The following is a 16,448-nucleotide window of genomic DNA, read 5'->3' on the forward strand; positions in this document are numbered from 1 at the left end:
AGTCCTCATATGAGTGAAGTCTTATATTTGTCTTTCTCTGATGGACTAATTTCGCTTAGCGTAATACCCTCCAGTTCCATCCAAGTAATTGCAAATGGCAAGATTTCATTCTTTTTGATTGCCAAGTAATACTCCATTGTATATATATACCACATCTTCTTTATCCGTTCATCCATCAATGGACATTTGGGCTCTTTCCATACTTTGGCTATTGTTGATAGTGCTGCTATTAACATGGGGGAGCATGTGTCCCTTCGAAACAGCACCCCTGTATCCCATGGATAATTGCCTAGTAGTGAAATTGCTGGGTCGTAGGGTAGTTCTATTTTTAGTTTTTTGAGGAGCCTCCATACTGTTTTCCAGAGTGGCTGCACCAGCTTGCATTCCCATTGAGTTACTTCTTATTCTATTTTTTTTTATTGTTGAATATAGTTGACATACAATGTTATATTAGTTTCAGGTGTACAACACAGTGATTCAACAATTCTATACATCACTCAGTGCTCACCAAATGAGTGTAGTCACTATCACCATACAACATTATTACAATATTATTGACGCTATTACCTATGCCGTACTTTCTATCTCTGTGACTTATTTACTGTATAACTGGAAGTTTGTACCTCCTAATCCCCTTCACCTATCTTGCCCAACCCTTGTCCCCTCTGGTAACCATCTGTTTTTTGGATTTGAGTCTGTTTTTGTTTTTTAGATTCCACACATAAGACAAATAATATGGTATTTGTCTTTCTCTGTCTTATTTCACTTAGCAGAATATCCTCTAGGTCCATCCATGTTGTTGAAATGGCAAGAGCTCATTATTTGTTATAGCTGAATAATATTCCATTATGTATATATACATCTTCTTTATCCATTCATCTGTCAATGGACACTTGGGTTGCTTCCATATCTTAGCTATTGTAAAAAATACTGCAATAAACATAGGGGTACATATATCTTTTTCAAATTAGTGTTTTCATTTTCCTTAAGTAAATACCCAATAGTGGAATTACTGGATTATATGTTATTCCTATTTTTAATTAAGGAACCCCATACCGTTTTCCACAGTGACTGCACCAATTTACATTCCCACCAACAGTGCACTAGAGTTCCCTTTTCTCCACATCCTCTCCACACTTATTATTTCTTGTCTTTTTGATACTAGACATTCTGAGTGATGTGATGTAATATCTCATTGTGGTTTTGATTTGCATTTCCCTGATGATCAGTGATGTTGGGCATCTTTTCATATGTCTGTTGGCCATCTGTAGGTCTGGAAAAATGTCTAATCAGGGTTACCACTTATTCTTATGTTTTCTTTCATGTTCTTACTTGGGCAATATAGACATGCAAACCACTTAGTGTATTCAATTACCCTTCAGATGTAATGTTCCTCTAGCCTTACCATGTAGTTGATAGCAGTTTTTTGAGAACCATGCAAAAGAGCAAACCAAATGAGGATAGGTGTACAAAACTCATGGGAGTTCACAAGTAATCAATGGAAATAAAAACTAGACATCACTACTGAGAAATGTTCTGTCCATTTAGTAGAGAAACATTATCTTATGGCTCTGATTCTCCCAGAGCTCATAACACAATGCAGATGCTCAGAAATGAAGAGGCATGTTATGCCATTTAATGTTGTTCTCTGCTGAAGAATTTAATATTAAAGATTAAACATTTCCTACACCCCAAATGTGAATCTTCAGATTATAAATTTTACTCAAAAAATTTTAGTATGTTGATTTTAAAAAACATTAGAGTCAACTTTACTTCACCTAGCCCTGCCCCCTCCTCCCATTTTTTTGATGAGATCTTGATCCAAAATCATAGTCAGCATAGTTCTTTTGGATTTGGCAAACAATATTCCTTTTGAGGTATTCCAATTCTCTTAAGAAACTTCTTACTTTAGGTTATCTGAATTATGTGTAATGAATGTGTTAAAATCAGATGGGATAAATTAAGCAATAGGGCTGGAAAATTGGAACAGATAAATTAAATATTTTAAACATTGAGCGAAAAGGATAAAGAACCAACATTTACCAGGTACTTATCAATTTTTAGGCACTGGGCTATGTGCTTAAACTGAATTCTTTCACTTAACTTTTCCAATGTTCCTATGCTGTGGCATTATCACTCCTAGTGCACCCGAGGAAACAAACTCAGAGAGGCTATTTTCCCAGTTAATATTTTTTAAAAAGTTAAGCTCTAAATCATGTGTTCAACTTCCTAATACCTCATGTGTAATAGAGACCAGCTTGACTGAAGTGTGAGTGACATTTATGAACCACCTATTGTGTACAAATCATCATGGGACAGACACAAATATGATGCGAGATGGGTCAGATGAGATGAAGATTGAGAGACAAAGATTTGAGAGTTATCAACATCAAGGTGTTGGTTGAAACCAAGAGAACAGATATCCCAAGGGAAACTTTCCATCATTTATGGATAAGGACAAATATAAAGAAAACAAATGCATTCCCAGTCTCCTCCCTTAATATGCACAAACAGCTTGAAGTCTGTACATACAGGAACAGTAAGTTCCCCAGAAACATTACCATGCTTGTGTGGTGACAAATGGTCAAGTAGAGAAGGTAGGGTCATTTATGCAAAGGTACTAATAATGTACAAAATGACTGATCATGAAACCATTTCCTTAGCTACACAAATTCTAACTTTGTTATGTGGATCAAATAGGTACTAGGGTACTAAGAATCCATGTTCTATGGCCTTAGCTGAGCTCCTTCACTGCTGCTCGCCAATCCTTCATCCTCACTGGACTCTTTCCCCTTCCCCTGCTCTACCTGTTTCCTTCATTCCCCTTCTTTGAGCATTCCCACAACATGCTTACACAGAATGCCTTGTCTCAGTTTCTGCTTCTAGGGAAACTGACCCACCACAGGATCCTTAGCAGTTTTTTTCCTACTACTGACAACACAGAGGAAATCCTGAACTTCGGTCTTCCCTCGTGTCATCCAGGAATAAGTGTTTTACTTTTTATTTAAGAAGAAAAAGAGCCCTTCTACTTTTCTCTGTATCTGACTGAGATCACAGATCCTTCTCCACCTTAATCTGATTTATTTTATTTGATTCTTTAAAAAAGCCTACTATCTCTAGCTCTTATCTCTACCTCAAGCTCTGGTCCTGAATTCCCAAGAACTCTACCCTGACACTTCTGTTGCTACTTCAAACTCAACAGGATGAAAATTAAAAATACAGCCGAAACAACATCAACTTAAATGCAAATCACAAAATCCACACAAGACATGTTCCCTGCCCTCACCCTTCACCTCAACTTTCCTTCTTAAATGCAGGTTGGCATCAGAGTCCATATTTGTAGTTAATATTTGTCTAGCTCTGGATTTACTACATTCAACAAACCCACCAAAAGCACTTTATCTCAAGAGTAGGTATTCCAATTTCTAGAAATCTTAGCTAAAAACAAGCATCATTTTAGCTTATGAGAAGAACTCAGGCCAATATGGTAACACAACTCAAGAGGTTTTCTTTCTGTTTAAATTTATTAAATTCCCATGAAGTCCGTACAGTGACTAGCACTGAAAAAAATCAAAAAAAGTTACAAAATGATGCAGAATCCTTTCCCTCTCTCTCCACTGCTTACATGTTTCATTCAGGAAATGAGGTAAAATACATAGTGCCAGCAACTCTACATTAGCCACAAAAATCATAGGAAGAAAAAGTATAGGGAGTCCAAAAATAATTTATGTCTGGATTTGGAATATGTCCTGTAGTCATATTTTCAGATGGGTGTACCTATTGTTCTGGGAATTCATTAAAACAAAATGATGACACTACAGGATGAAGACTCACAAAGGAGAAGCTGGAAAACTTTTCAGTTTCCCCATAGGGACCTTACAAACTCCTTCCTGTAACCCACTGACACAGAAGAATCCAGCTAAATTGAGCTGCCTCATTCTAAACATTTCCTGGAGCAGCTATCTGCTTCACTGTTTGGGTTATAAAGTGCTTCCTTAATAAGTACATAGGAATAAAGGGTCAACAAAAGAAAATTAGAAGTAGCAAGTAAGTCAAGCAAAACAGATGCTAAAAATAGGAGTTCAACAAAGGAAATAAGCACAGTTACTAAAACTCAAAAGTTATACTTGCCTATGGATAATCCATTCTGGTAGAGCCATTGGTTTAATTTTTCAGATATAAAAAACTTCAAGGGGCGCCTGGGTGGCTCATTTGGTCAAGTGTCCAACTTCAGCTCAGGTCATGATCTCACAGTTCGTGGGTTCCAACCCCGCGTCTGGCTCTGTGCTGACAGTTCAGAGCCTGGAGCCTGCTTCCAATTCTGTGTCTCTCCCTTTCTCTCTGCCTCTCCCCCACTCACACTCTTTCTATCTCAAAAAATGAGTAAGCATTAAAAAAAAAAAACTTCAAGAGAGGGGCGCCTAGGTGGCTCACTTGTTTAAGCATCCAACTCTTGATTTCAGCTCAGGTCATGATCTCATGGTTTGTGGGTTCAAGCCCCCTGTTGGGCTCTGGGCTGACAGTGTGGAGCCTGCTTGGGATTCTCTCTTGCTCTCTCTCGCTCTCGCTCTCTCTCCCTTCCTCTCTCCCTCTCTCAAATAAAATAGACTTTAAAAAAAGTTCAAGAGAAAAAAAGTTAAAGCAGCAGAATAATGAGGAAATAAATTACTTACAGTTGAGATTCAAACCCACATGCAGTTAAACTCCAAGCCCAGTGGTCTTTCCACAAGTTTGTGACTTCACTATGACATGTCAGTCCAGAAAATGGCACGTCTGGAATAAATCAAACCTCCAGATGGCCACAAACCTGAGATCAGCCAGAATTTAGGGTAGGGTAGGAACAAAGTAAGGGGATTTTATATATTATCCCAACTAGTAGATTGCATATAGGGCTTGTCATATAATGGAGGGTTGGGGAGGAGGGCAATTAAGGAGAAATGTTTGGTTGATATTTGTGTTAAACAGCTTCACACTTTCAGCTTAAAGGCACTTTTAGTGCCTTCTGCCACTTTCTTGCTTAAAATCATAAAGCTGGTTCCCCAATGCCTATAGAGTCAAGTTTATTTTTTAATATAATTTATTGTCAAATTGGTTTACATAAGAGTCTCTTATGCTTTGGCTCTCTCCCACTCTAACCCCCTTTTCTTTTTCTTTTTTTCCTTTTTTTTTCCTTCCCCTCCCCCATGGGTTTCTGTTAAGTTGCCAAGGCATAAGAGACTCTTAAAAACTGAGAACAAACTGAGGGTTGATGGGGGGTGGGAAGGAGGGGAGGGTGGCTGATGGGTATTGAGGAGGGCACCTTTTGGGATGAGCACTGGGTGTTGTATGGAAACCAATTTGACAATAAATTTCATATATTGAAAAAAATATATATACCTAACTAGGTATGACTAAATATAAAAAAAAAAATTGGTTTCCATACAACACCCAGTGCTCATCCCAACAAGTGCCCTCCTCAATGCCCATTACCCATTTTCCCTCTCCCCCACCCCCCACCCACCCTCAGTTTGTTATCTGTATTTAAGAGTCTTGTGGTTTGCCTCCCTCCCTCTCTGTAACTATTTTTTCCCCTTCCCTTTCCCCATGGTCTTTGGTTAAGTTTCTCAAGATCCACATGAGTGAAAACATATGGTATCTGCCCTTCTCTGACTGACTTATTTCACTCAGCATAATACCTTCTAGTTCCATCCACGTTGCTGCAAATAGCAGGATTTCATTCTTTCTCATTGCCAAGTGGTATTCCATTGTGTATATAAACACGTCCATTGTGTTTATCCATTCATCAGTTGATGGGCATTTAGGCTCTTTCCATAATTTGGCTATTGTTGAAAGCGCTGCTATAAACATTGGGGTACATGTGCCTATAGGGTCAAGTTTAAATTTCTCTGCAAGGCATTCTGAGCCCTATCAAATTTAGATCCCATCTACCCAGATAGATGTATCCTCTGCCACAAATTTATTATACTCCATATAAGCCATGTACTTTTACACCCCCATGCCTTTGCTTAAGCCAGGTACTCTATCTGGAATCCCATCCAGTCCCGCATGTCTTTTCAGCCTGATTAAATCCCATTCAATCCATCTAGGACCAGCTCAAATAGGCTTTTCCCTCAACACCTCCTTTGTTGAGGTATCTATGTTAATTACATAATCTCTACCACTTAAGTCTTGTGACTACACCAAGCCCTTCTCATTTCTGTTGTCCCAGCAACTCTAGTGTTGTTCCAGAGTAGGTGTTCAATAAATCCTTACTAAGGAGGATTCCAGTTAGGGAGGAAGAGTTAATGGCCAACCAACATATTTATATGGCTGGCCCTCAATAAATCTATGCCTTGCACTGTGATGGTAGGGAACTGGGGATACAAAAAAAAAACATTAGTTACCTTTTCAATACTCTCAAGGAATTTATGATATAGTTGGGGAGAAAACTTTCACATAATGCAATTTGCACCATAGCTAAGTGCTAAACTGCTAGAATGAAAGTACAATTGGCATTCAGAAAAGGGAGAGGAGACTGTAAGCCAGAGAAGGCTTCATGGAGGAGAGAGGGTATTCCAGGCCCAGGAAAAAAAAAATGATCAAAGGCCTGAGATGAGAATGAGGCTGGCATTTGTGCTTGCCTAGAAGACAGGGTAGCTGTTTGTGAGCAAATGGATGGAGATACATCATGAAGGACCTGGTAAGCCAATGGGGTCACTATCGTTTTTGAGGAGCAACATGATAAAAACATGATTTTAAGAGGTACATACAGCAGCAGTGGGCTGGAAGACAGAGGGGTAAAGGGCTAGGAAGGTAGTTCACTACTTCCTGTTTAAATGTGGGTGATTTGGGAAGGAGGAGGGGTACATATTTCTGAAGGCTGTACTGAAAGAGCCAGGTGTGTGTGGCAGGGGATGGTACTAGTTTACGGTATACCATACTGACATCTTGTTTTACTAGTGACAGTGACATATGTTGGTTTATATAAATTAATATTTCCATCTCAACTAGCCCACTTGGAAAAAACAAATGTGTAAACCAATGGGTGGGCTGATACATATGGCCCTTCAATGAATATATAAAAGTATATCACACATTCCAAAGCTAACAAGCACAAAGAAGCAATAAACGTTCTTATTTCTTATTTTTACTCCACAAAAATATCTGTTGACCTGCACATGGCATGTTGTGTAATATATGCCAGATGCTGCCAAAGTGGAAAAGAAAAAATGCAAGAGGAAGAAAAACTTAAGAGAGGCATTATAGAATCTACCAAGCTACAAGTATTATCATGTTATTAAAAATAAAACATTAACACAATCCTAGGGGCACCTGGGTGGCTCAGTCAGTTAAGCATCTGACTTCGGCTCAGGTCATGATGTCACGGTTCTTGAGTTGGAGCCTCGCATTGGGCTCTGTGCTGACAGCTCAGAGCCTGGAGCCTGCTTCAGATTCTGTCTCTCTGTCTCTGTTTCTGTCTCTGTCTCTCTCTTTCTCTATCTCAGAAATAAATGTTAAAAATTTTTAAAAAATATTAAGACAATCCTAAGTATAACACTAAAGGTGATAAGAACTGGCACACATATAAAATCAGCTTTTGGCTACCCATTATACTTTGAGCTACCTGAGGACAGGGTAACTTAAATCTTTGCTCCCAAGTGCCTGACACAAAGAGAGAACTCAGTAAATAATCTAGTTTATAGTCCAATTCCAGTTTTAGTTACTTTATTTTAAGAAGCAGAAGTGATTTGCAAACCTCGAAGATGCTAGCAGGTGCATTTCAGAGGATTGGGCCAATCCTTAAGCCAAGGCACCTTGTCTGTCAAAATTGTGGGGAAAAAAAAAAATCCCAGGAGGAAATAATAGTGCTGCGTCTCACAACATAGTCTTCATCTGGGAGTCCTCCTCGCAGATAAGTACGGGTTATGAGAAAAGACAGGATACAAAGCAGGCAGTACCACAGCACCAGTTCTCAAACATTTTGATCTCAGGTTCCCTTTAGTCCTCAGAATTATTGAGGAGCTTAAAGAGCTTTTATTTATATGGGTTCTATCCATAGGTATTGCCTGTATTAAAAATTAAAACCCAGGAATGTTAAAAAAAATAAATACTTTTTAATGCATTTAAATACAATCCTAAAATCATTATATATTAACATTTTTTGGAAAGAATAACTTGTACATTTTCCAAAATAAAATTAATGAGAGACATTTTGAAAATCTTTTAATGTCTGTCTTAATGGAAGACAGCTGGATCCTGGTTCACATCTTCCATTAGCAACAGGAGCGATGACATCACCTGTCACACAGCCTCTAAAAAACTCCACTGTTTATTCATGAATAAATGAAAGTGAAAAAGACAAAACATATCTTCATACGAAAATAATTTTTGACCTTTCAGACCCCTCAAAAGTCTCAGGAGCCCCCAGGCCACTCTTTGAGAACTGTTGAACCAGAGAAAGAACACAGAATGGAGAAACCATATTTGGGTGAGACTGGTCAGACAGAGGAAAAGGACAAGCCAGTCAGAAGAGACCATGTGGGCTGCTGTGACAGTAAAGCAAGTGACAAACCAATATTTTCTATATGTTTTTTCCCAAAGGAGTAATAGCCTTGATAAAGAGATATTTCAAACCATTAAAACTGGATCCAAACAGATGAACAGAAAAAAGACATTAGTAGATAATTAAAGAAAAGAAACAAGGGGGCTTTAAAAATTCAGAGAAACTAAAATTAAAATAATGTGGTATCTTCTTTTAGTAGATCAGCTTTTCTTTGGTTTTATCTCAGAGATTCTTCAAATGTGAGAACATTTTGTTATAAAAAAGATTTCAAGAGAGAAATTAATGAGATGCTTAGAGAAGTGCCATGCAGTTCAAGGACAAGGATCTGTCACACCTGACAAAGACAATGCTCAAAATTCATAGATCACTTTCACTTTGGAATAAACGAGTAAAATTCCTAAATAAACGTTAACCAACTGAATATAGCATCACATTGAAAGACCTGTCTGCTATAAATGAGTTTTTTTCTGAGACTGCAAGACTGGTATCATGAGGGAAACTATGAAAACACTTTATCAAATCAACAGATAAAACTTTAAAAGCCATAATTATTTTAACAGATGTCAAGAATGGATTTCTTAAATTGACAATTATTCTGGATTAAAAATTTTTTAACATTCCAAGTAGAGGATTTCTTTCTTGACATGATATAGAATATCTAAATTAAAACCAAGCTGCAAAATAGCATTCTCTTTAATACAGGAAAGCAACGATGCCTCCTGCTGCCAATTATATTTAATACAGTACAAGAAATACTTTAAGATGAAAAAAAGTGAAGAATATATACAGGCAAGGAAGAAAGACAAAATTCTGATGTTTGGACTGCATAAAATAGCTATACAACACTAAGAATATTAATTAAAATAACTAAAGATAATGCATGAATTCAGAAATCATAAGGTCAATACACAAGAAACAACTACTTTGCTAGGTACTACTATAGAAGTAGAAAATACAATTATTTATGATAGAGACATGAACTCAAAATAAAATATTACTTCAAAATTTATAAGGGCACCTGGGTGGCTCAGTCATTTAAATGTTGAACTTTGGTTCAGATCATGATCTCATGGTTCCTGAGTTCAAGCCCCACATCAGGGTCCTGCTGTTAGTGCAGAGCCCACTCCAAATCCTGTCTCCCTCTCTCTCTGACCCTCCCCTGCTCTCTCTCTCTCTCTATCCCAAAAATAAACATTTAAAAAATTTAAAAAGTCAAATAGTAGGAAAAAAAAGATATAAATCAAAAGATTTACCATGCTCTTGGATGGGAAGTCTAAATATAGTAAAAATGAAAGAGATACTAATTTGAATTGTACTACATCTATATATTAATCTAAAGTCCCCATGGCATCTTTCATACAACTCAAAAGATTGATAGTGAAATTCATCTAAAAGAATAAGTAGGCAAGGATACTAGTGTGTGCATTATCCTTTTTAAAATTCAATTTATTTAAACTAAAAACAAAAACACAAACATTTTACCCATGTCTGCCACTCCCACCCCCTCATTTCTGGAAACGACCAATCTATAAACCACATGTATCTAGAAGCTCAGGGTTTTTATACTTTTTGGATTGCACATATAAGAGAGATCATATGGCATTTATCTTTTTCTGACTTATTTTACTTAGCATAATGCCATCAAGGTCCATCCATATTATTGCAAATAGCAAGATATCATTCTTTTTGTTGGTTGAGTAATAGTCCATCATATGTGTGTGCGTGTGCATGTGTGTGTGTTTCATTCTTTGTCAATCCATCCATTTATGAACACTTGGATTGTTTCCACATCTTAGCTAAATAATGCTGTAATAAACATGAGGGACACATATATCTTTTGAAACCAATGTGTTTGTTTTCTTTGGGTAAATACCCAGTAGTGGAACTACTGGATCATATGGTAGCTCTACTTTTAATTTTTTGAGGAACATCCATACTGTTTTCCATACTGATGGCCCCAATATACATTCCCACCAACAAATGCACATGGGTTCCCTTTTCTCCACATCCTCACCAACACTTATTTTTAGTCTTTTTGATAATAAACTTTCTGACAGGTGTGAAGTCATATCTGATTGTGATTTTGATTTGCATTCCCTAATGATTAATGATGCTGAGCATCTTTTCATGCACCTGTTGACCATCTGTATGTCTTCTTTAGAAAAATTTCTGTTCAGATCTTCTGCCTATTTTTTAATTGGATTTTTTTATTATTGACTTTTATAAGTTCTTTATATATACATTGGGTATTAGTCCATTAACATATATGATTTGCAAATATTTTCCCCCATTCAGTAAGTTGCTTTTCCATCTTGTTGATGGTTTCCTTTGCTGTGCAGAAGCTTTTTACTTTGATGTAGACCACTTGTTTATTCTTGCTTCTGTTGCCCCTGCTTTGGGTGTCAGTTTAACCAAACATCACCAACACCTATGTGAAGGAGCTTACTGTCTTTGTTTTCTTCTATGATTATGGCTTCAGGTCTTATATTCAAATCTTTAAACATTTTGAGTTAATTTCTGTTTCTGGTATAAGACAGTAGCTCAGTTTCATTCTTTATGTGTGTAGCTATCCAATTTTCCCAACACCATTTATTAAAGAGACTGTCCTTCACCCACCACATATTCTTGACTCCTTTGGTATAAATTAATTGACAATATATGTGTAGGCTTAACTCTGGGTTTTCTCTCCTATTCCACTGATTTTATATATATATATATATATATATATATATATATATATATATATATATATATATATATATATATGTTTTTATGCCAATATCATACTGTTTGAATTAATATTGCTTGGTAATACGGTTTTTAAAATTTTTTTTACCATTTATTTTTGTATAACCCTAAATTTATTTTTTTCAGTATATGAAGTTTCTTGTCAAATTGGTTTCCATACAACACCCAGTGCTCATCCCAAAAGGTGCCCTCCTCAATACCCATCACCCACCCTCCCCTCCTCCCCACCCCCCATCAACTCTGTTTCTTCTCAGTTTTTAAGAGTCTCTTATGATTTGGCTCTCTCCCACTCTAACCTCTTTTTTTTCTTTCCTACCCCTCCCCCATGGGTTTCTATTAAGTTTCTCAGGATCCACATAAGAGTGAACACATATGGTATCTGTCTTTCTCTGTATGGCTTATTTCACTTAGCATCACACTCTCCAGTTCCATCCATGTTGCTACAAAGGGCCATATTTCATTCTTTCTCATTGCCACGTAGTACTCCATTGTGTATATAAACCACAACTTTTTTATCCATTCATCAGTTGATGGACATTTAGACTCTTTCCATAATTTGGCTATTGTTGAGAGTGCTGCTATAAACATCGGGGTACAAGTGCCCCTATGAATCAGTACTCCTGTATCCCTTGGGTAAATTCCTAGCAATGTTATTGCTGGGTCATAGGGTAGGTCTATTTTTAATTTTTTGAGGAACCTACACACTGTTTTCCAGAGTGGCGGCACCAATTTGCATTCCCACCAACAGTGCAAGAGGGTTCCCGTTTCTCCACATCCTCTCCAGCATCTAGAGTCTCCTGATTTCTTCATTTTGGCCACTCTGACTGGCGTGAGGTGATGTCTGAGTGTGGTTTTGATTTGTATTTCCCTGATGAGGAGCGACGTTGAGCATCTTTTCATGTGCCTGTTGGCCATCCGGATGTCTTCTTTAGAGAAGTGTCTATTCATGTTTTCTGCCCATTTCTTCACTGGGTTCTTTGTTTTTCGGGTGTGGAGTTTGGTGAGCTCTTTATAGATTTTGGATACTAGCCCTTTGTCCGATATGTCATTTGCAAATATCTTTTCCCATTCCGTTGGTTGCCTTTTAGTTTTGTTGGTTGTTTCCTTTGCTGTGCAGAAGCTTTTTATCTTCATAAGGTCCCAATAGTTCATTTTTGCTTTTAATTCCCTTGCCTTTGGGGATGTGTCGAGTAAGAGATTGCTACGGCTGAGGTCAGAGAGGTCTTTTCCTGCTTTCTCCTCTAAGGTTTTGATGGTTTCCTGTCTCACATTCAGGTCCTTTATCCATTTTGAGTTTATTTTTGTGAATGGTGTGAGAAAGTGGTCTAGTTTCAACCTTCTGCACGTTGCTGTCCAGTTCTCCCAGCACCATTTGTTAAAGAGACTGTCTTTTTTCCATTGGATATTCTTTCCTGCTTTGTCAAAGATAGTTGGCCATACGTTTGTGGGTCTAGTTCTGGGGTCTATTCTATTCCATTGGTCTATGTGTCTGTTTTTGTGCCAATACCATGCTGTCTTGAGGATTACAGCTTTGTAGTAGAGGCTAAAGTCTGGGATTGTGATGCGTCCTGCTTTGGACTTCTTCTTCAAAATTACTTTGGCTATTCGGGGCCTTTTGTGGTTCCATATGAATTTTAGGATTGCTTGTTCTAGTCTTGAGAAGAATGCTGGTGCAATTTTGATTGGGATTGCATTGAATGTGTAGATAGCTTTGGGTAGTATTGGCATTTTAACAATATTTATTCTTCCAATCGATGAGCACGGAATGTTTTTCCATTACTTTATATCTTCTTCAATTTCCTTCATAAGCTTTCTATAGTTTTCAGCATACAGATCTTCTACATCTTTGGTTAGATTTTTTCCTAGGTATTTTTTGCTTCTTGGTGCAATTGTGAATGGGATCAGTTTCTTTATTTGTCTTTCTGTTGCTTCATTGTTAGTGTATAAGAATGCAACTGATTTCTGTACATTGATTTTGTATCCTGCAACTTTGCTGAATTCATGTATCAGTTCCAGCAGACTTCTGGTGGAGTCTATCGGATTTTCCATGTATAATATCATGTCATCTGCAAAGAGGGAAAGCTTAACGTCATCTTTGCCAATTTTGATGCCTTTGATTTCCTTTTGTTGTCTGATTGCTGATGCTAGAACTTCCAACACTATGTTAAACAGCAGCAGTGAGAGTGGGCATCCCTGTCGTGTTCCTGATCTCAGGGAAAAAGCTCTCAGTTTTTCCCCATTGAGGATGATGTTAGCTTTGGGCTTTTCATAAATGGCTTTTATGATGTTTAAGTATGTTCCTTCTATCCCAACTTTCTCAAGCGTTTTTATTAAGAAAGGGTGGTGAATTTTGTCAAAGGCCTTTTCTGCATCGATTGACAGGATCATATGGTTCTTCTCTTTTCTTTTATTAATGTGATGTATCACGTTGATTGATTTGCGAATGTTGAACCAGCCCTGCATCTCAGGAATGAATCCCACTTGATCATGGTGAATAATTCTTTTTATATGCTGTTGAATTTGATTTGCTAGTATCTTATTGAGAATTTTTGCATCCATATTCATCAGGGATATTGGCCTGTCGTTCTCTTTTTATACTGGGTCTCTGGTTTAGGAATCAAAGTAATACTGGCTTCATAGAATGAGTCTGGAAGTTTTCCTTCCCTTTCTATTTCTTGGAATAGCTTGAGAAGGAAAGGTATTATCTCTGCTTTAAACGTCTGGTAGAACTCCCCTGGGAAGCCATCTGGTCCTGGACTCTTATTTGTTGGGAGATTTTTGATAACCGATTCAATTTCTTCACTGGTTATGGGTCTGTTCAGGCTTTCTATTTCCTCCTGATTGAGCTTTGGAAGCGTGTGGGTGTTTAGGAATTTGTCCATTTCTTCCAGGTTGTCCAATTTGTTGGCATATAATTTTTCATAGTATTCCCTGATAATTGCTTGTATCTCTGAGGGGTTGGTTGTAATAATTCCATTTTCATTCATGATTTTATCTGTTTGGGTCATCTCCGTTTTCTTTTTGAGAAGCCTGGCTAGAGGTTTATCAATTTTGTTTATTTTTTCAAAAAACCAACTCTTGGTTTCGTTGATCTGCTCTACAGTTTTTTTAGATTCTATATTCTATAGATTTTGCTCTGATCTTTATTATTTCTCTTCTTCTGCTGGGTTTGGGCTGTCTTTGCTGTTCTGCTTCTATTTCCTTTAGGTGTGCTGTTAGATTTTGTATTTGGGATTGTTCTTGTTTCTTGAGATAGGCCTGGATTGCAATGTATTTTCCTCTCAGGACTGCCTTCGCTGCATCTCAAAGCGTTTGGATTGTTGTATTTTCATTTTCATTTGTTTCCATATATTTTTTAATTTCTTCTCTAATTGCCTGGTTGACCCGTTCATTCTTTAGTAGGGTGGTCTTTAACCCCCATGCTTTTGGAGGTTTTCCAGACTTTTTCCTGTGGTTGATTTCAAGCTTCATAGCGTTGTGGTCTGAAAGTATGCATGGTATGATTTCAATTCTTGTATACTTATGAAGGGCTGTTTTGTGACCCAGTATGCGATACATCTTGGAGAATGTTCCATGTGCACTCGAGAAGAAAGTATATTCTGTTGCTTTGGGATACAGAGTTCTAAATATATCTGTCAAGTCCATCTGATCCAATGTATCATTCAGGGCGCTTGTTTCTTTATTGACCGTGTGTCTAGATGATCTATCCATTTCTGTAAGTGGAGTGTTAAAGTCCCCTGCAATGACCACATTCTTATCAATAAGGTTGCTTATGTTTGTGATTAATTGTTTAATACATTTGGGGGCTCCTGTATTTGGCGCATAGACATTTATAATTGTTAGCTCTTCCTGATGGAGAGACCCTGTGATTATTATATAATGCCCTTCTTCATCTCTTGTTACAGCCTTTAATTTAAAGTCTAGTTTGTCTGATAGAAGTATGGCTACTCCAGCTTTCTTTTGGCTTACAGTGGCATGATAAATAGTTCTCCATCCCCTCACTCTCAATCTGAAGGTGTCCTCAGGTCTAAAATGAGTCTCTTGGGGCGCTTGGGTGGCTTGGTCGGTTAAGCGTCAGACTTCGGCTCAGGTCATGATCTCACAGTCCGTGAGTTCGAGCCCCGCGTCGGGCTCTGTGCTGACAGCTCAGAGCCTGGAGCCTGTTTCAGATTCTGTGTTTCCCTCTCTCTCTACCCCTCCCCTGTTCATGCTCTGTCTCTCTCTGTCTCAAAGATAAATAAATGTTAAAAAAATTTTTTTTAAATGAGTCTCTTGTAGACACCAAGTAGACGTGTCATGTTTTTTTATCCATTCTGATACCCTATGTCTTTTGGTTGGCGCATTTAGTCCATTTACATTCAGTGTTATTATAGAAACATATGGGTTTAGAGTCATTGTGATGTCCATAGGTTTCATGCTTGTAGCGATGTCTCTGGTACTTTGTCTCACAGGATCCCCCTTAGGATCTCTTGTAGGGCTGGTTAAGTGGTGACGAATTCCTTCAGTTTTTGTTTGTTTGGGAAGACCTTTATCTCTCCTTCTATTCTAAGTGACAGACTTGCTGGATGAAGGATTCTCGGCTGCATATTTTTTCTGTTCTTCACATTGAAGATCTCCTGCCATTCCTTTCTGGCCTGCCAAGTTTCAGTAGAGAGATCTGTCACGAGTCTTATAGGTCTCCCTTTATATGTTAGAGCATGTTTATCTCTAGCTGCTTTCAGAATTTTCTCTTTATCCTTGTATTTTGCCAGTTTCACTATGCTATGTCGTGCAGAAGATCGATTCAAGTGACGTCTGAAGGGAGTTCTCTGTGCCTCTTGGATTTCAATGCCTTTTTCCTCCCCAGATCAGGGAAGGTCTCAGCTATCATTTCTTCAAGTACACCTTCAGCACCTTTCCCTCTCCCTTCCTCCTCTGGGATACCAATTATGCGTAGATTATTTCTCTTTAGTGTATCACTTAGTTCTCTCATTTTCCCCTCATACTCCTGGATTTTTTTATCTTTTTCTCAGCTTCTTCTTTTTCCATAATTTTATCTTCTAGTTCACCTATTCTCTCCTCTGCCTCTTCAATCCGAGCCATAGTTGTCTCCATTTTATCTTGCAGCTCATTGATAGCCTTTTTTTAGCTCCTCCTTAGTCCCTTGATGTCTGTAGCA

The 16,448-nt window shown here is 37.8% G+C and overlaps 1 protein-coding gene across 5 annotated transcripts in view; it reads right to left on the bottom strand.

Annotated features, from left to right (window-relative positions):
- The window catches only part of CLCN5 (Cl-/H+ antiporter 5), a 181,407-nt gene that overhangs the window by 49,360 nt on the left and 115,599 nt on the right, over positions 1-16,448 (bottom strand). The gene's annotated exons all lie outside the window — the stretch shown is intronic.

The sequence above is a fragment of the Panthera onca genome, chromosome X, assembly GCF_046562875.1.
Source record: "Panthera onca isolate mPanOnc1 chromosome X, mPanOnc1 haplotype 2, whole genome shotgun sequence".
NCBI classification, from domain to species: Eukaryota; Metazoa; Chordata; class Mammalia; order Carnivora; family Felidae; genus Panthera; species Panthera onca.